The sequence below is a fragment of the Anser anser genome (assembly GCF_964211835.1).
Source record: "Anser anser genome assembly, chromosome: 4".
In the NCBI taxonomy this organism is placed as follows: Eukaryota; Metazoa; Chordata; class Aves; order Anseriformes; family Anatidae; genus Anser; species Anser anser.
In genome coordinates this window covers 56,060,470-56,081,501 of record NC_139724.1, presented here as the reverse complement: position 1 = coordinate 56,081,501, position 21,032 = coordinate 56,060,470, and the positions used below count along the sequence as shown (strand labels likewise).

Here is a 21,032-nt window from a genome sequence, read left to right as displayed (position 1 = left end):
GTTGCTAACATTTTAAGAATATAAAATTCATCTTGATTTGTTAAATTAAATATTATGTCACTTGGGAAAAAAGCAATATGGTAACAAACATCTGAAGAACTGTGTATTCAGAAATATTATTTTAAGTGTTATGATTTAAAAGCAAAATAAACAGTTTGTATGCATAATAGAGTAAATAGACCTTATTTGCTCTAAGCAACATATTGACATCTTAAAATCAGTTCTAAATGTAATGCCGTTTCTAACACTTTCTCCAACAGATTATTATTTCCTCAGTGATAACAATTTTCATCATTTATTGTACTTCTCAGATATCTACCATGAGCTTATTTGATCTAGAAAAAGCTTCATTAATTCATGTCTTGCAATCAGCACTCTAAAGCACTGACTTTGAATGACATTTTCTTCAGCTCCTTTCAGAGATGACAAACAATGGCACTATTAGATGAAGCCTTAGTACGTTGCCTAAGAGTAAGTCTTGGGACCATAGGTCATTCAACAATTCTGCTGTTACAAATTATGATATCTCTTGTATTAGATGATTTCCTTGCTTGTCAGAAATTATTCTTGTCACTGGGCTAAGATGCAGTTTGGAATGAAAGTGATAGTGTAACATATGGCCTTTGCTGTAGGATGGCAGACACATATTCACTCACTCAGAGGCTATTAATCAGCTCTTGATGCAGCGCCCTTAACTCAGTAACCTCACTTTTGTATTTTGCAGTAGAGAAACCACTCAACCAAAGTATTTAAAGAAACCTCTGCTTTGTATTTCAAATTTCAGGAATGCAAGCTATCCTACAATTTCTAATTTCAGCTTCTTATTGGGGGCTAAGCATCATCTAGTGACCACAACAATAATTTTCTACAGCAAAAAGTTACAATATCATGGTTGACTAATTTGTAATAATAACTGATTTGGTATTAACAAAACTTGTAAAACCAGTTTTGATAGATATATTCTGCATAAGGAACAGGAATCAATTGTACACAGTAATTTTTCCCTTCACCTGGTTATTTCTCTTTTTAGTTATTTGGTCAGTATAATTTATTAAAGATCTTAGAAAGGCATTTCTGCAGATGAAACTATTCCTTGGACAGAGATATTATATGTGGGCATGTCAAATAAATACATATTACAACTGTATTTAAAATATATAAATTATCTTAAACTAATATTTTTACTTCATTTGTCTAAAAAATAAATCCATAGGCATTTGAGTTTTCAGGAAGAAAAAGAACTAAAGCTAATGATGAGATTTACTGTGCCCATAATCAAAAAATAAAAACACATTTTCCAGTTAAGATATAAATATTTTTGCCTGACATTTTGCAGTTCAATTAAAAGTTTAGTCAAATCAAATTGAATCCTATGGAAGGATGTATATTCAGACAATCACAGTATGATAGCCAGATTTCTTTCACTACTTTATAAAACAAGCCCCGCTAACAACAATCATCTGGTAGCCCCGCTATCATCTTACAGAATGATTAAAGGGATTTGATTTAAGGGATGTGAAAAATAGTGTATTCTCATTTAAAGATTTTTTTTTGAACTTTTATAATATCTGCAGCCTCTGTTTTTAATTTGGTACAGCACCATACTTTATCTACAAGATGCAAAGTATGTAAAGGAACAGAAAAACGTGCACATATTTGGTTTCATTTTGGGCATGCAGTCAACCTATATGTATGATGACACCTGGATAACTGGCTGCTATATAGATTTTTATTTTTTTTTTCTATTGGATTAGGTACTTCAAGAATAAGAGGTATTCATCTTTTCTAGTTTATTTGTCTAAGGAAATATTTTGTTTTCCTTTTCCATTTTCATTAAAAAAAAACCAAGCCAGTAGCTTAATTTTTATGCGTCCAGCAAAAATACTCTTCCCTGAAGATAATCATGCACATATTTCTTTACAAGACTGAAATCTGTATAAGAACAAATTAATTTAGGGTTGGATATGAGGAAACGTAAATGTATTTTTCACTATTCTACAGAAAATACTTGTCATAACCTTGAAGACTGTCCTGAGTAACACAGCACTCATTTTTAAATGACTTTCCAGAAGCCAGCCTCAGCTAGAAACATAATTTGGTCTATGAAGTTACTTACTTACCTTCAACTGTTTCTGTTATCAATTACATAGAGTAATATAGTCCCTATATCACACATTTATTATCATCAGTGCTGAGAGCTGATGGTCTTATAAAAAAGAAAATCTACCAAAGTGGTGTAGAGGAAAATAATGGAGATTTTTGGACCTGGAACTTGACCCAGGGAACCCCTGTTAAGCTGTCTCTGATTTAGATAACACTGTTGGCAGCCCCTAAGGTTTAGCAAGGACTGGTATCAGAGAAGGCTGTAAAATTTTTTATGTCTGATGATAGAATCACAGAATCACAGAATCGTAGGGGTTGGAAGGGACCTCGAGAGATCATCGGGTCCAACCCCCCTGCCAAAGAAGGTTCCTTAGAGCAGGCTGCCCAGGTAGGCGTCCAGACGGGCCTTGAATATCTCCAGAGAAGGAGACTCCACAACCTCCCTGGGCAGCCTGTTCTCGTGCTCTGTCACCCTCATCGTGAAGAAGTTCTTTCTCATGTTGGTGCGGAACTTCCTGTGCTCCATTTTGTGGCCATTGCCCCTTGTCCTGTCCCCACAAACCACTGAAAAGAGGTTGGCCAAATCCCTCTGTCTCCCACACTTCAGGTATTTATAAACATTGATCATTGATTTTTATGACACCTATACCCAGATATGGCATCAATGTGTAGTATCAGCCATATATAACTGGTATAACTGCTATGGCTACATAGGTGTTGTTGGCCTTGGAATATTGTGCTCCTCCAAAGGTTCCCAATATTCCTGTCCAACATCCTGTGGAGTTGGCAGTTTTTAATTCCTTCATCAGCACATTTGAGGTCCATCCATGTTTCCTGGAGTTACCCAACTCTGTCAACCTCTCAAATCATATTTGTTATATTTCTCTATATTTCAGCAATTTCTTATGTTATATCTAGTACCTTTCCACAGTTAGATTAACCTCAAGGTAGTCAATGGCCCACACATTTGTCTGTGGCACTAACGTTAACCCTAGAAATCAGGAAGGCACCTTTTCCAGTGAAAATCCACTACCAAAATCTTTTCTCAAATGACATGGAATAGCTACAATTTTTGAATTGTAGAATAGAAAAAGTATATCAGCAGCCCAATAACATAGTGATTCCTCTATCCTCTCAGTATACAGAAGTTTTACCTGAAGACAGGAAAATGTGCAAGATCCATCTTCTTTGATCATGCTTTCACTAAAAAACTATATGATATTCTGTTGTCCTCTGTCCTTTCTGTTGGATCACTTGACTTTTTATAAACTGTATTTAAATTTTCATTGGAGCAATTACTGGAGACCCAGTCTCCCTAATCTGTAGATGCCTTAGTAGGGGAGAATATTATTTTTTTCCTTTTCAGGGTAAAATATAACTTGTGACTCTCCGTGGACTGTGCTGTGATTAAAACACCTAGTCAGATAGTTTTTTTTTTTTTTTTTTTTTTTTTGTTTGTTTTTTAAATGGGCTAATAGGGCCAGTGATGCACCAATGTAAATACATTCAGCAAGTATGACATGGCTGATACAGGATTTTAGCAGTAAAGATATTTTGCAGTCAGAGCAAGTTATATTTGTCATTATTGGGGGTTTATATGGTTAAAAGCTACAGCACAGAAAGAGCTTCCACTGGATTAAAGATGAAAAGACATGTTGTTGAGGATATTTAGAATACTTATAGAACTTTATACATTTTCAAACTCAACCTCTTTTTTTCTTCTTCCTTTTAAATGTTTCACTTTAAGATCCTCAGATGACACTAATTATACTTCTTAGGTTAATTAATCTCAGAGACTTCAGTAGCATAAGCCAAATGACCATAGGATTTGACCTAAGTTTAATCAACTCCATTGTCAAGTTGCTACAGCTTGATACACAATGAACTGTAAACACTATGTACTTTCATTTGTTGAGTTATGATTTGATACATAATTTACATGTTTTAACATGTAAATAATACATATGAACAGTATTTTATCTTTTTAGTGATATTGTGCTATGGAAGGAAGGTTTAGAATGCAGCAATTCTTTGCATAACTTTTTGAAGAAAAGAACTACTAATGAGGCCTTACTGATAACTTTTAAAAAAATCTATTATATATTTCTTTTGTGTTTTTTTTTCCCATTACTCTTTATTTCTAAGCCAGTTTTTTTTTCCTACACTGTTCACAGCTTTCTGAGTTTCATTTCTCAATTCTTTACTATTATATTCTACTCACAAGATATCATTTATGATTAAATAAAGGGAAGAACAGTATCTCTTAAATTTAAATTAAATCTTGACATGAAATCATATTACAGGACTGACTTAAATCCAGTGTTCTGAGGATATAGAACTAGAAAATATTCCTTAAACAACTTCATTGTTTCCTGCTTCACCTCTGCCACTCCATTTCTGACTTTATCTATTTGCATATATTTTATTATATAAACATTATTTTTATATATTTCCAGTATGCATCACAAGATGAGAATGCTGTTCTCATCCTGACAAGAAAACATGAATATTGTTCTAGAGAAAGTGAGCGTTAATTGCATTAACTCACTAAAATTGTAGGGAAAAGCAATGGCAGAATTAAGAACAAAATGTAGTAATATGTGAAAAATATTGTGATTTCAAATGTGAAAAGCATTTGAAATGATTGAATGTGTGAATCTTTATAGTGATAAAGACCAGAAGAGAAATACAGATACAATGCATATCAACTAACATACTATTTACTCAAACTTCTGTAGAAAAAGAAGTCTGAAAACTGTACACTAGATGGCCCTTTGTTTTTTACCTTCAACATATTGCATGAAAATTAAATATTTCTGAAAGGAAGCAATTTTATATAAAAACTGTGGTGTCTCTAGGTTCAAATAATAAATAAATAAATATAAAAAATACAAAATCACATTAAAGCCTGAGTTGCTGTAAAGACAGAAAAAAAATGTTTTTTAAATATTGTAATGAGTTGGAGCTTATATTTCAGGTGCTCAAAACCACAGTTCTTTTGCATCTACTGTGCTTTTCTTGTAAAGTTGACATACATTTATCTGATAAGCTTGTTCTATATTTTTGATGCCTGTTATGCCTCACCTTTTCTTGTATGAATTTTAGAGTAAATCTGTAATCTCTGTGACAAAAATAGAACACTAATCAAATACATATATAAACAATGCTCACTTATTTGCTATATTTCATTTATAAATACAAAATAAGAAAATCATTCATCTCCCTTTTCAATATATTATATTACAGTTTGTTTTTTGGTTTTTTTTGGTGTTTTTTTTCTTTTTTCTTTCTTTTTCTTCTTTTGGTCCCATAAAAATCATATACTGCCTCTTTACTGGATAAAGTATGCTTGATTTTGACTTTTCAAGGTACGTAATGATGAATATGTGTATCGGAAGAAACAACTAAACTATAGTTGTTTTTTTTGGCTGTCTTATTTGTTTAGCTGTGTTTAACTCCTGACTAACCTGTCAGAAAAAAAAAAAAAAAAACAAAAAAAATCCCAAACCTTCACAGTAACAATAGAGATAAAAAGACATGATTTATCTTCCTACTGATATTTATACAGTGAAGGTATTTTTACAGAAGATTGTGTGAGAAAGATGACACTTCAAGAAAATCAATCACATTACTATAAGAAATATGATCTCTCAAATTCTTGCAATAAAATCTCATTGGGAGACTTTGCTTTCATACTACAAATTTTCAGGTCTAGGTAATGATTGTTACTAAAGTAAGTAATTGCAGTTGAGAAGATGACATCTCATTTTATAGATTGAAATTAGAAACATTGAAATTAATTCATTGTTATGCATGCTTATTTTGTAAAAAAGATGAATTAAATGCATTCCCCTGTAATACCTGATATTAGTAAACTCTGGGCTTTTAATGAAAAATGTGAAGGTAATTTCACCTTTTTGAATATAGATTTACTAAACTGAAAAATGTAATTCTAGTTATATTTGTTGTCATTCCTGTACATATATGTTTTTTTTAAATGCATACAGAAGTATGCATGAACATACGCAGAGGTAACATAGCTGAATTTGAATGACATATATAGAACAGGCATGAAGTTCAGAAAAGCTGCATTACATTGTCATGGTTTTACAAAGAAAGGAAATATTTTCTATATAACACCTCAGCAAGATCAAGAAAAAATAAACAGAAGCAAAGTTAGAAAAGACAAGATAAAAATGAAATTCAGAAAGGCATCAATAGTAACAAGAGGTGACTTCATAAGCATATTAAAAGTCAGCGAAAGAACAATCATAGTGTTTTATTAGGCACTGAACAAGGATATCCATCCATGATGATGCCAAAAGATTTACCTTTTTTTTTACAGAAATCTTCCTTAGAAAGAGCAACTCCAAATATCTGGATGCTACTGTGCTACATGAGTAGCATGAGTAAAAAGTGTGAGTAAAAGCTCATCCGAAACTTCAGAAATTATGTTAGAGTACTTCCATGTAACATAGACTTATCAAATTGGTTAGCCATCTTGAAAACCTATCTGAAATGATCTCATAGAATCACAGAATCATAGAATGGCCTGGGTTGGAAGGGACCTCAAGGATCATCTAGTTCCAACCCCAATGCCATAGGCAGGCACGACACCCACTATATCAGGTTGCTCAGGGCCTCACCTAACCTGATCTTGAACACCTCCATGGATGTGGCATCCACAATCATCTTTTTTTTTTTTTATATTATATCTCAAAATCATTTTTTTTTCAAAAGTTATGCCTAACTACGCCTTTCTCTCCATGACCACGTCTCATTAGTTTACTGCCAAAAGTAAGGGATATTTTGAGATGTATCTTCTTTATTATTATTATCATTTTATTTTATTTTTCTCCCAGGGTCTACAGCATCAGTATTTTCATTAATGACCTGTGTGATACAACAGACTTTTTGTATTTGTGCAGAACAAGAAGAGAAGCAGACATGCTAGAACATGACAGAAAAAGTAATCAAAATTACTCTTTTTTCTTTGTCAGCATGAAGAAATGTTCAGAAAAAAAAAAAAAAACTAAGATGAATTTCAAAAGAGAGCACAGGTTGCAACAGATAAGTTGAAATAATCAATTTTGTAATCAGAGGACAAAAAAAAAAAAGTGAGTTGTTCACAGTTTTTAGAAAAGCATAAAGACATTAGAAAGTTCCAGTGTTTGACAGTCCTCATAGTACATAAGCTTTTCGTATGTTCTTATGGTATTTCTTGTTATTTCAACTTGTGCCTGTTCCCTCTTGTGCCACCAGGCACTACTGAGAAGACTTTGGCTCCATCTTCTTTAATCCCTCCCTTTAAGCATCTGTGCACATTGAAAAGAGCACACCTGAGCCTTTTCTTCTCCAGGCTTATGCATCTTCTCCAGGCTCCAGAACATGAAGTTCTAGGAGACAGCATGAAAAGTAGGATAAATACTGCTCTCCTCTCATCCACTAGCCAGTCATCTCATCAGAGGTTATATCTGCACATTTCAGTAACATTAATTACTTTATGATGACTATCTAGGTGATAAAAACAGTAAGAAATCTGATAGTAGCAAGGCTAAATCTGAAATAAGTCTGCTAAATCATTCAGCTTCTGGCATCTTTTTCTTCTCCTTCACCAATCTCATATTATGTCTTCAGTTTTTAGAGGCAAATCATAACACCCTGAGTCAAATGAAATCAAATAAAACAGGTAATGCTGACTCACTATATTGAATACAAGGATATGACAACATCATTTGAACAGGTGACTCTTTTTGTATTTCTTCGTGCTTAACAGACCATGAAATAGAGAAATCTATATTGTTAAAAGTTATTTTCTAAGATATAATGTGAAGATGCAGAGTTTAACACAGCTTGATAAATGCAGGTTATGAAACAGATATGCAAATTATTATTTTATTTCGTTCTGGGAAGAAGAATGTCAAGTGGAAATGTTATTTCATAGTTATTTGTTTTTTAGAAAAAGAGACACATTTTGAAAATGAATGACTAAACCTGGAATAGGACTTAACTACCATTAAGCACCATATAGGACTTAACCACCATTGATAAAAAAAAATCATTCTGTATAACTTAGAGTTTGATGATTAGACACTTGCTGGGCTGAAGGAGCCTCAGATTCAAATTTTAGTATTATCTTGTTCTGAAATGTGACTGAACTGCAGACTCTCAGCTTCATAAAGAGTAACCAAATCAGTAGCTGTTATGGCTGTAATAATCTAGGGTTTTCCTTCCCTGCAAGGCCTACCCCCTAGGTGTGTTTCTCAAATACAGGCAATACCACCAACCTGCGGAAGGTTATTGTTACATGCTATCTAAGCCAATAAGTAATAATTTGTAAAATATATATATATATATTATAATAATAAAATGGAAGAGCTACATCAGGAGAGACAGAGAATATTTCCCCTTAAATTTAGAAGCCACAGCCTCCTGGCAGAGCTGAATTCATTCTGCTGATGAGAGGTATTTTCATGTAACCTGGTGGAATGGAGATGCGAAGAAAACAGACACATTTTATGATAATCACCCTTTCTGCTGTTATCTCTTCCACTTGGCATTCAGCTACAGGATGCTAATCTATTTTATATTATGCCAGTACTTATCTGGTACTTAGCTGAAAGTGGCTCGTATGATCTGAAGTTTCCTTTAAGATAAACTGCTATGTAGCAAAAACAGAGGCCCGTGACACCTGTATAATTAATACTAACTTGCCTTGAACATGCATGCAGCCTGTGTAACCAGGGGCAGCGTGCAAGTACTGTGTAAGGCTGCAGTGGCACAGCCACTTAGCGCAGCTTTGCACAAGCAGGGCAGCAGTGAGATGGCCAACAGACAGCGATGGGCGCACCGCAGGCGGGAGGCGTTTAGGGGGCCCGGGCCACCAGGCAGAGGGCACCTCCAATACACAGGAAGGAGATTGGCAAGACAAAAGAGCTGGAGACAAGGAGCACCGGGGACAGGGCAGGGCAGGGGCCCCAGAGCCTAAAAGCAGTAGGCCTGAGGCAGGAAAAGCAGAGAAGGAAGCTCGCCAGCCCGCCTGGTCTCCCTGCTCACTTCTCCGCAGCCCTGCAGTCTCCTCCAGGCTCCCATCTCATCAGCCCTTACCTACCTGGTACACACAGGTGTGTCTGTACGTGTGTATGTACATATATATTCACCCCTTGCAATTTTAAGAGGCTTCATTAACCCTGCTGTGTTTGGGTTTGTTCCTGCTTTCGGGAAAGTTTCTGATCCCCTCCCTTTCCTCTGTCTAATAACATGCACGGTGCTACATGTACACACCTGGCAGATTATGTGTATGATTATATCTTGGATGAAGAAGGTAATTTTCTGCTGAAATACTGGAGTTACACTGGGCAAACACCCAGAATGGATATGGATCTTAATGTTGTTTAACGTTTTCCTTCTATTATATTTGATCTCCTTTGAAGAGTCACGGTAAAATCAATACAACTGAAGAATGTGAACTGAGTAGCTTGCATACTATTACGAAAATTGTTCATGCTGATCTATCTGTTAAAAATAAAACTACAGCCATCATCAAAACAGTAAACTTTAGTATCTCAAAAAGTAATTGTCAGCTTGGAGTAATCGCACTTTTATACTGTGCAGCTATATAATGAATTTGTTCCCTTTAGGTACAATATACCCAAGAGCATTTTCCAATGCAATAACTGAAGAACATCCCTTCTATTTTGGTGTAAAGAAAACTGGGAATATTGAATGACTAGCTAATGAAAAATTACAGATCCATGCCAGCAACATAATGTATCAGTAGTTAGAAAGCTATGCTGTGTATTGTGCCAACAGAAGCTTTATAGAAGAAAATTGAGTTCACTGAATCCATATGAGGAATTTTAAAGTTGCAAATATTGATTGATATGCTTTAGATTGTCTCCAAGGTCCTGATTTTTCCCCCAGTGTGCACTAGGGGAACACAAATTCAGTTACAGTGAATTAAATCTGAGTGCTAGGGCATGATATTTAGGTGCAGAATATCTGCAGAGTTGCTGTCAGAGTATTTTTTCCACTATACTGTTCATTTTCATTTCATTTTTTTCCTTTACCATCTGTATAGACCTAATTTCAAATGAAAAATCAAACAAAAAAGTGTTCACAGTTCTATCAGGAAAAAAGCAAATAAAAAATAATTGAATGGCTGTGACACAGAGTACAGGCAGTGCAGCACGCACTCTTTAACTGCAGTTCTGTGGAGGAGCTATTCAAAGTGGAAATTACATGGTTACAATGGTGTCAGTGAGTGTGGGTGTTAGCTTGTGTAACACCCTATCTAGGGTGCACAAGGACAAGCCAGTAACAAGAAAAGCAATCTACAAAAAGGTTGCATTGTCTACACCATGCCTTTATGCCAGGGCTGAACTCAACCATTAATACCAGCTATTGCTGTGTAATCCACCTTCTACAGCCTTCTGTGTTTAGTTTATAGAGTTCATCTGGTAGTTTAAGGAATAAATCTGGATGAAAGGAATCTGCTTTTCCTCAGATTTCAAAGTCTTTGCAATTCTTTTGAGTTTTAAATGCATGGATTGCAAGTGCTCAGTTTCTAAGGATGTATTTTCTCAATAGTAACTGGTACAATGCCAATGTGCAGCAGGCAGAACCAGACTGTGAAAATTCCTCTCTTTATATAAACACACATACACACATATGTATGCATGTAGATGTCATTTATTCAAGCAATACAGTGTCACAAGACATCAGGAGGTTAATGAAAGGTAAAAGCAAGGACTTCAATGACACTGAGTATAAAATATATAAAAAATTTTGTAAAAGAAATGTTAAAAAAAATGTATTCTAGCATGTCTGTCCTGTTTATTCTTGGAGAGTTTAGTTATTCCAAACAGACATCAGTGGTTCAGTGCTGAATTTATCTATTGCCTGATACAAAATTTATTTGCTGGACCCTCTAATAATAATAATAATAATAATAATAATAATAATAATAATAATAATAATAATAATAATAAAGTGTTATTTAATAATTAATAATTATTATTATTATTATTTAACATATTTATTCTTTTATGTCATTGTTGCATGAACATGAACCTAGTTGCGGGGTTTATCTTCATATAATCCATTGTATTCTTTTTTTCCTTTTTTAAACAGTACCTCCCACCACCCCAGTATTTTGATACTTGCTAAAAAGTAAGCATTAGTGTCGTGTAACGGTTTGACCCATATTCCTCTGTGAATTATAGCCTGCAATGGATGTTACTACCACAAGACTCACAGCTGTGAAATTTTTATGGAGAGCCTAAATTGTTGAAAATTTCTTCAGTATGTTAAAAATGTATAAATGTTCTTAGTGAGATCTTTCAGAATCTGTTAATCTAGAAGTGAATTTCTTCTACAGCAGGATGACGAAATATACCAAGCTAGGTGTTCTATTTACACTCATAAAATTGCTAAATATTGAGATTTTACGACAAAATTTTCCACCTCATATTCTGTGGTTTTCTTTCTAAGGAAGTTTCATAAATGTCTTAATTTTTCCCTGCCCAGGATCATGGTTTGTAGAAACTCAATCTGCCTTTCAAGCTAGCCAGGAAATGTGAGGTTTGGGGCTGAAGCACAAATCAGAAAACAATTCAGTGTATTTTCCTTTCTTTATTTCTTCCTTCATACCTTTAGTTATTTAACTGGCTGTAGCCTTTAAATACAGTATGCAGGTTCATTGAACTGGTTGATCCCATTCAAATGTACTATGCACAGATGGGGCACCATGATCTTCAGTTACCTATAACCCCGTAAAATATTGGTAAACCCCAACTGGCGGCATGAGTCACTGAAATGTCTGTTGTTCCAATAGACAGACCCAGCTGGAAGTTTGTGCCTCTAAAAAGGCAACTTGCTTTCTGCAGAGCAACACAGTCACAACTCCTCTTTTAACTCGTCAGAGGGTCAGAGTGCTGTGGGCATGGAGTACCATCGACCTCCAAAGGACTCACACACCGGGCAGCTGCAACCTACCTATTCTCGTGACTTACCAAGCCAGGCACAGATTTCCAGCTCCCCATGCTGTAACACAGGTAACTTGTGCTCACTGAACCAGTTCCTTCCATCTGTGTTTGAAACAGTTCAAAGCCCAAAGAGCAATCTGTGTCACACACCAAGGGCTCATGAAAACACCAGGCAATCATGGTGCCATTTGCACAGTGAGAGGAATGATTCCCTGGCCTTTGAAGGGACAATGCAATTCTATGGTGGTGCAGCATGCAGACGCTATGTGTTGCTCGTATGTCTAATGAAATGAATAATTATCTGTCATTAAAGGTAAAACCAAACAGTGGTGTACCTAGAAAAGGCAGGATGTAAAAATTACTATCTAACAAAAATATCAATGACATGGTAAAATGCAAGAAAATGTTATATTTCTGCTCACACATTTGTAACAAATTTCCTCTGGGAATTTACATGAAATGCATTCCTGGCAAGCCTGATGCTACTCAGATGCTGGATAAATTCTCTGTTGCATCCTTTCGGTTGTTCTTCATAGTACGTGTCAGGTATGTACAGGACATAATAAAATTGTCCCTTCGGAGTCAAAAAATCAGCATCTATATTCAGGGACACCAAGGAATACTAAGAAATTGCAAGGTAAAAAGAATATTTTCTGGTATCTATATTTTCTTTCAAGGTAGTTCTAATGTGGCCTTCAACAGATATATTGCCCCAAACCATAGAAAACCACCAACAAATCCTACAAGTGCATACGTATAGGAATTGCTATTTCTTGAATCCACCTGAACTGAACTTTGATTATTTTAGTCAGAATCTCATTTTATTTATTTTAATAACTGTTTTAGTTTTACAAAATGTATGTATTTGTTAAGTGTCAACTGATTTTTGTACTTCCTTGGAAATCTTTCTGAAATTTTTCCTTGTTGCAAATGTCCATTCCTATAGCTCACTCTTGAATGGTACACTACCATCTTTTTCACATAAGTGGAATGACAGAATGATGTACTGAATCAGCATGTTATGAAGCAATTATGTTTGATGGTGCAGATGTGTTCAAATTAACTTTCTTCCCTGACTTCAGAAAATCTACATCAGAGACTTAAGGGAGCATTTATTGTATTATTAAAAATAAATTACTAGCAAAACAGGGCAGAGATTGATCCCACTCTAACAGTTTAGAGCAGTGAAAGGGAAAACAAGCCTCCTTTTCACAGTGAGCAATTTATTACAGTCTAGTTTTGGCCCTGGATTGCATTTCATAAGCAAAAGTATTTTAAAGTAATACACGTCAGTCCTTTAAAGGCTTGCTATTTTGAGAATTAATTAGATCATATTTTATTCTCCTCCTAAATTTCTGTAATGATTAGTTTGAAAAGCTTGAACTATGTACAATAAAGCATCATATGCTGAAGCGATGATCTTAAAACGGGATGTTGTCTGAGAAGTACTGGCAAAAAAATATATCATGACTGCTTTTTGAACAGAAAACTAATATTAAAATCTGTGAAGATACTTGTCTGTAAAGAGTAGAAGCATTAATGATGGCTTTCCTCTTAAAAGAGGCCCGTATAGTCTTTGAAAATCCTTTAACAGGACCACTAGTCCTGTCAGATCTGTTTATTTTTGTGTGACATGAATCAGAGTAAGTTTAGCTTTTCAGTATATTTTCATTCAAACAGAATATATGGTATGAAGACTGTTTGCATAGTATGTTCAAGTAGACTCAAAACAACCTGTCTAAAGGCATAAGCAAAGTCGCCTTGATCCAAGTGGCCTAGTCTTAAATATATTTATGGAAATATAAATTCTCATTTTGAATGTGGAGTATATTCCCTTTGAGATGTACTGATAACAAAGTACCTAAGCTTACTTCTGCTGAAATCAATGAAAAATCTTCTGAACTCTCTACAATCAGAAGTAGAGCTACATTTTCTTCAGGTAATTATTTTTCAAAAGGTTGAGTTAGCTGTTACGTCACATGACTTTAGTGCCTAAAGCAAAAGCTTTTATAAGTGACTGGAGATTTATTTTGCAAGCAAGATCCTTAAGAAAGGATAACTCCAATATATTAAATTCACTGCTTACCTGGAAAGTAGGTACCTTACATTAACCTCCTGAAGGATATATACATGCATGCCATCAAAGACAAGCTGTCAAAACAAGATCAAGTGCTGCTTAAGTTTACTTAAAAGTCAACTTTCATTCCAAGGTGATATACTTTTTCAAGATGAAGCACGTGGAATCACATACAACTCTGTTACGGCTCAGATTTTGCCTGTTAGGAAATGTCACCAAGGCTTATGTAATTTACTAAGACTAGTTAGACTTAAGTGATTGAATGCATTACTTCTAGTAAACTTTGGGGATCGTATATTCCTCAAGGGTTAATTAGGCATGGTCAAAATAAAGCAGACAAACAAACGAGTGTACACAATAAATCATTAATTCTTTTGTCAGTGCTTTAAGTGAAAAATCATTATTATTACCTTAGTGCTTGCAGCTTTTTCATCTTTATATCAATTATTCTATCAAATACACTTATATAAAAAGAAAATACTGAACCTCTAGACAAAATTGTTACTAGGTAATAGTCAATAAGATAATCAGATGCATAAACAAAATTAGAGGATAGCTTTTCTTTGTCAATTTGGACACAGCATATTCTATGGGTAGTCCCAATGAAATTAGCGGAACATTTACATTCAATTAATGTAAATTCTTGTTTTTCAGAATGTGTTTTATAAAGAAAATGTATGTTTGAGTGAGAAATTTGTCCTTTTTTATTCAAAAAAAATGTAGTTGTAACAAGAATTTTATGTTTAAATTCCAGAACTGAGAAAAAAAGAGAGATTTTTTGTATTCCTTCATATTGCTGGCAGATGTTATTCCAGAGAGCATTTATTATGAATATAGGTTGTTGTCTGGGTAATTAATACTTTTTATTCCCTTGTTATTCCTTTTCTTGTTACCTGTGATTATCCCCTGATTACCTGTAACTAGTTTTGTCAGCAAATTGTGCATCTGTGTCAATGCACACATGTTGTTTGTGCATATTGTGGTTTTCATATAATCACTGGGAAATACTGGTTCCAAAACAATCAAGATGAGTTTTGCTCTTGACTTCATAGGGGCAGAATTTTACCTTCTGTGCTCTTTTATCTATGGCAGTTTAATAACACAGAATTGCTTCTAGTTCTGATGGGATGCATGAGATTTCTTCGAGAATCAATACTTGAGATTTTTAATCTTCAAAATTCTACAATTAATTATCAGGTATTTGGTTGAGATTTTTGTGGACTCATGCACGTTTACGCAGATATCTGTCACCTTTAAGGATATTTATGAAGAATGAGCTACGTAATTCTTTATAAACTATTAAGTTCATAAGGTGGAGTCATGCATTTATCACAATTTTGGACAGTGACTGGTTTTCCAGCTATGTAAACTGGGCTGATGTCCTCCTCTAGGTGTTTCAGCCTGGCATCTACTTCACTTATATAAATTTAAGCAAATTCTTAATCCTTTGTTATACAGACATCAGGTTCGTTATAGTCCCTTTTCTCACATTCACCTACAGATTTAATTCACCTCACAGTGCAATTGTATTCTGCACATTTATCTTGATGAGGACATTTTAAAGACTCTCCAAGTTCAGTGGCCAAAGTGTAGTTTCATGACATTTTGTTATTTTTTTTCCAGATATTGTAACTTATCTATGCTTACTAGTACCTTTAGATCTGTATTCCTAATTCTTTTAAAGACTGTAAAACAATATGAGTTTTAACTTTCTGAAGCTTTATCTTCTCTTTTAATGGGGATACGTCAGACATTTGTTGAATGTCTGACTTGAAACCCAGTGCTATCCATATTACAGAAAAACAATTATGCAATGGTATTATTATCTTCCCTCTTCAGCACCTCATGTATAATCATGCTAATAAGTCTGACACCAGCTAGTACATTTTCTAAGTGATAATTGGGGATTTAGCCATGCGGATGCAATGACGTTACTGGAGATAGCCAAATCCGAGGACTTTGTTTTGAAAACCCTCACCCTGCAGCATATTTAATGAATTTCATTTGGTTACTTACCTAGTTACAACGAATGGGAAGAGAAAGACAGATTTAATTTTTAGAAAACAGCAGTGTAACGATAGTGTCATCTGTGAAAGCAGTAATCTGTACCTAATGCAATTTCAGCTAGTCAGGCACTTTTACTAAAATAACATCTCAGGCTTATTAACAGCTGCAGTATCATCTATTTTAAACTCTAAATAAAAGAGGTACCTGTGCCTAATCCATATTCTCCTGAAAATAATATCCATTGTTTACCTTGTATCCTTTTAGCTGAAGCTAAGACTAGAAAAATTGTTCTGAAGTTCCCTTTTTTTGACTGCAGGGGACAAAGTATACTGGAAAAGTGCATTATAGATTTTTTTGTTTGTTTGTTTTACTTTTCACTATTGCTTTTCTTGCTGGCCTGTATAGTTAGTGCTATTCTGCTCCTTTGCTACCACAGAGAATGTTTACTATGAAGAAGCTTCAAACTGTTTCTCACACACACACACACACACACACACACACACACACACACAAAGTAATAAATAAATTAAAAAAAATCACAACAAAATAAAACCCATAGAGGGAAAAGAAAAGAAACTGAATAGGTATGAACACAAGAATGAAAATGCAGAGGGAAAATGCTATATGAAAGGAAAGCAGAAAAAGAGAGAAAATGGAAGCAAATTTATTGCAAAAAATGATGGTCAAAGGTGATAGAGTGCCAGTCACAACACTTCAATTCTCAAGTTGATGAGGCAAAGACAGAGTAATGTAAATGCTACAGTTAAAGTAACAGTGAGCATCAGTCAAGAGTAGGGTGTAATGTAGTCACCTCCCATTGCATCTCTCACCATCTGCTAAATCTTGACATATAATATATCACAGAATGAAGAGTAAAGTGCAAGGTCAAGAGCCAAGATATTTCTCTCATCAGGGAACTCCAGACAGAAAGTCTTTATTGATCAGTCACAGCAACCTAACGGCACCTTTGCAACTCTGTAATTGGTGCTGAAAGATTTTATGTTTTTATAACATACAGCTTGTGATGCTATCCAGCACGGCAAGGACATGCAAATGGTATAGTGGCTTGCAGGCAGATTTAATACCAAAAGGCAAGGTATAGATCAAGGAAAGGTGTTTGGTAATGCCTCAGCATGATTTAATCTCAAAGCTGGGAGATGAGATGGCTGAGCAGGTAGAAAATGGTATTAGTTATGAGATTGATAAGAAGGAATTGAATGTGTTAAAAAAATAATTTGCTTCACAAAAATCTCTTTTCAAATGATGGCAATTATACCAAACACAAATTGCTTCCTTGGGTGTCATACTTTCAGACGGAATTAATGAGTGACTTAATAACTCCTGTATTAACATAATAGGCTAGTTAGACTAATTCACTGGAAAAGTTGAAGTATCATTATATGTTTTAACATAGCATTGTTATTGGTAAGGGTATTTTATTAAGTGACAGGAAAATGAGTTAAATCACAGGTAAAAAGGATTAATCATGCAATCCACCTCTAGAGATCTGCATTTAGCCAGCATCAATCCAAAGGGATATGAACAACTAATTTCTAACCATGTGTCTGCCTTCACAAAGTCATATAATCTGGCAAATATAAGGACACTTTTTGCCTTAAGTACATACACCAATCTGCAAAGAAGCATAAAGTTTTATAACACCAGCATCATTCACTCCACCATCATTAAGCTTCTCTCATCCCTTTTTTTTTTTTTTTTTCTTTTGTCACTCAGTGTTATTACTTGGCCATTTCACGTTAAGGTAAGATTTGTCATATGTGTTCCTAGTAACTAATCCAAATTGGTGCTGAGCACTTGAAACCTCTGTTGAATTCTTCAGCGAAAGTTACAGGTGCTATCACCAGTCCCAAAGTTAAGTTTATTGTCTCTCACTGAGTCTTTGAAATCATTTCCACTGCTCTTTTTGGAACATAGCAGATCAAAGCTAGGCAAACGAATAAACATAGAAGTAAAATGCTCCCTAAGCCCCAAATAAATTAATATTCATTTCTTAATTTCATTTTTTTTCCCATGTCCTCTGAAGATAAGGTCTATTTGAAAAGAAATGACACACAGTTCCAAGATGTAGAAAGGGTCCAAAATGTACAGATTAGATAAACAATAGGTCAGGCAAATTTCAGTGCCAAAATATGCTCATTTTTCATCTCCCTGTAGGCACTGGGTCTGAAAGGAGTGTGTTATTGGTTGCATCTGCTGCAGATGCTTTTAGGCCCAACTGAGGCTAAAATCCAACTCCTACAGACTATTATTGTTAACAAAAGTTTACAGTCTAAACAAGAAAAAATGGCTACATATGTGTAAAGATGAGTCAATACCGTTACTTTTGAGCAGACTGCATCCCATTTGGAAATGGGAGGAAGTTGCATCCCATTTGGGAATAGGACCTGGATGACTTGTTTACTTGTCTAAGAATTGTGCATACAATATCTATTCATTTCTACAGCTGAGGAACAGAGCAGGTGTGTACCAAAGTCTACCTTAGGTTAAACTGTTGCTCTACTTAAGTATTTCCAGTGCTTAATAACCTGAAGTTGATATTAAATTTATGTCCTGTGTCAAATGAAACGAGACATTTTTTCCTGTATTGCAATCCTGTTTATTTAACTGCATAAATCCTGCCTCATATCATCATGATTCTTTCTAATGATCTAGGTAGGCACAAGACATTGGATTGTTTAGAATTATGATGGACTTCAGGGGGTGCAAAAAGAATTTCCCCTTTACCATGTCCACATGAAAAAAAAAATCATAAAATATCTGGTTCAGTCTTGAGTTATATCCCAAAGAATAAGGCTGTGATCTGTGAAAAGTCCATCTGAAGTCTAATCTGGAGTACATGCTATAGGACATGAATGTGTTAATTCTTCCCCACAGACAGATACAAATTCAAAGATACATGAATAACTGAAAGCTTAGCTTCTGATGATAGATTTTCATTGTGAATGAGAATTGTGATGTTCTAGTATGGTAAGGTGATCTTTCCTCTTCCCACAATAAAAGCAAGCCAATCTGATTTCTCTTGCCAAAAACGCAATTACTATTTGCAGTTCTTCTGTATTTTGTGTTTCTATGAGAACAAAAATCTTACGTAATATTAAAATGCAAACCAAAGAGAATACAGATCAGTGTTTCAATAAAGCTGCAATTGTGCATCATATGCATCAAATCATACTGTAAGAAACAGTACCTGTAAATATCAAATAGCCTCAAAAATCACTGGTCTGTAAAATCTTGGAAACAGGACCGCTGCAGTATGCTACTGTTTGCTCCTGAGTCTAGCAATCTGTTTATTTGAGGCAGCTGCTGACCCATATTACTTTTTGTACTTTTCCAAATGGTTTTTGTGTAGGTCCAAACAGCCTAGAGAATAAAAATATGTGGTATTGAACATTGTGTTATGTCCTTATCACCAGAAAATATATGGACCGACTCTCGATGACATTTCCCTCTAGCATGGATACTAGCAGAAATTACACAAATCCAGTATGAATGTTCAAAGCGACCACCTATGGAAACAGTAACTATATCATCAGAGACAAACTAAGTCAAATTAATAATCACATCTGGCATGAAAAATAACGTGAGTCTTACCAGTGACTTCCTGATCCTGATTGCACGCTTCCTACACTTCAAATGGGTTCCTCTTGCCTTCCAAAAAAAAGTTTTCCACAACCACTCAAATTAAATGAAATATGGCATAATAAGTAATAGGTAATGTTACATGTCTGAAATAATGCTTGACACCATTTCTTGCAAATGTCTCAATGCTGCATGCTGATATGATGGTAGATATGGTACCTTAAAGTCTTTGTCTAGTCATAAAGAGAATCAGTCTGAATTCATTTTTTGGAAGAACTTATTTCCTCATATCTAATGTTCTATTGCACATTTATGCTGGATGCTTTATACTGGAAGAAGTTTTTTGTCCCCATTACATGGTATTTTGAGATACATGTGCTCTTAGGTTATGCAAACTACCTCTGTCTTGCCTCCCATGTGGTGATATTAGGAAGAACATCACACAAGTTTTCACATAAAAACACATCTTTTGGAGTGAAGACATGCCAGACATATAGTTCCACACTTTTAAGCTGTTTAATAAACTTTATTAATAATTCAAATCAAAAATTTATTTCCAGGAAACCCATTTTATTTTTTCCTTTTAGAACTCCTGAACAACAATGTGTCGGTTTCTGTAACAACTAGATGAAATAACAGTTCATGGACTTTTCATGCTCATTGAGCTTCCATTTCTAATCAAATGCATTAAAAATAAAACATACCTTACAGCAAATTTGCAAGTCTCCTGACTTCATTTTGCATGCAGATGCTGAGTTGCATCAAGATTAGATTAATTTACAATCCTGTGTTCAATTGACAGTTATGGTCAAGACAAATGTTCCAAATGAAATGGTCACTTTTCCTTAAAATTTCAGCCAATGATGTCAGTGTGTTTTGCATTATTTTTTAGTATGACTTATGAGTTTGTATCACTGGAATCTAGTCCTGTTAATTTCACTGGAGCCTATATCAGCAACTTTACAAATAGTTTCAGTCTCCTAGTTGGTACCCAAACTTGAACTAATTTAGATAGTTTGTCAGTGCAGCTATATAATTTACTTTAAAATCACAACACATGGCTCAAGTTAATAAACTTAGAATTACATTGCCAACATTTTTCTTGGCTAGCCCTCTCAGCATCCTGCAGTAAGATATCCATCCACTCACAATCAGAAATTATATAAAAGAAAGTGGTTGAGATTAATTTCCCATGGAACATTAATAAAGCTAATGGAAATACACAGGGGGCAACTTAGCACAACAGCACAAAAATAACT

The 21,032-nt window shown here is 34.7% G+C and overlaps 1 long non-coding RNA gene across 1 annotated transcript in view; it reads left to right on the top strand.

Moving 5' to 3' along the window:
* The window catches only part of LOC310898719, a 51,799-nt gene extending 32,210 nt beyond the window's left edge, over window positions 1-19,589 (top strand). The window contains exon 4 of the long non-coding RNA XR_014583590.1: window positions 312-19,589. This is a non-coding gene — a long non-coding RNA (uncharacterized lncRNA). The remainder of the gene's footprint in view (window positions 1-311) is intronic.
* The last annotated feature ends 1,443 nt before the right edge of the window (window positions 19,590-21,032 follow it).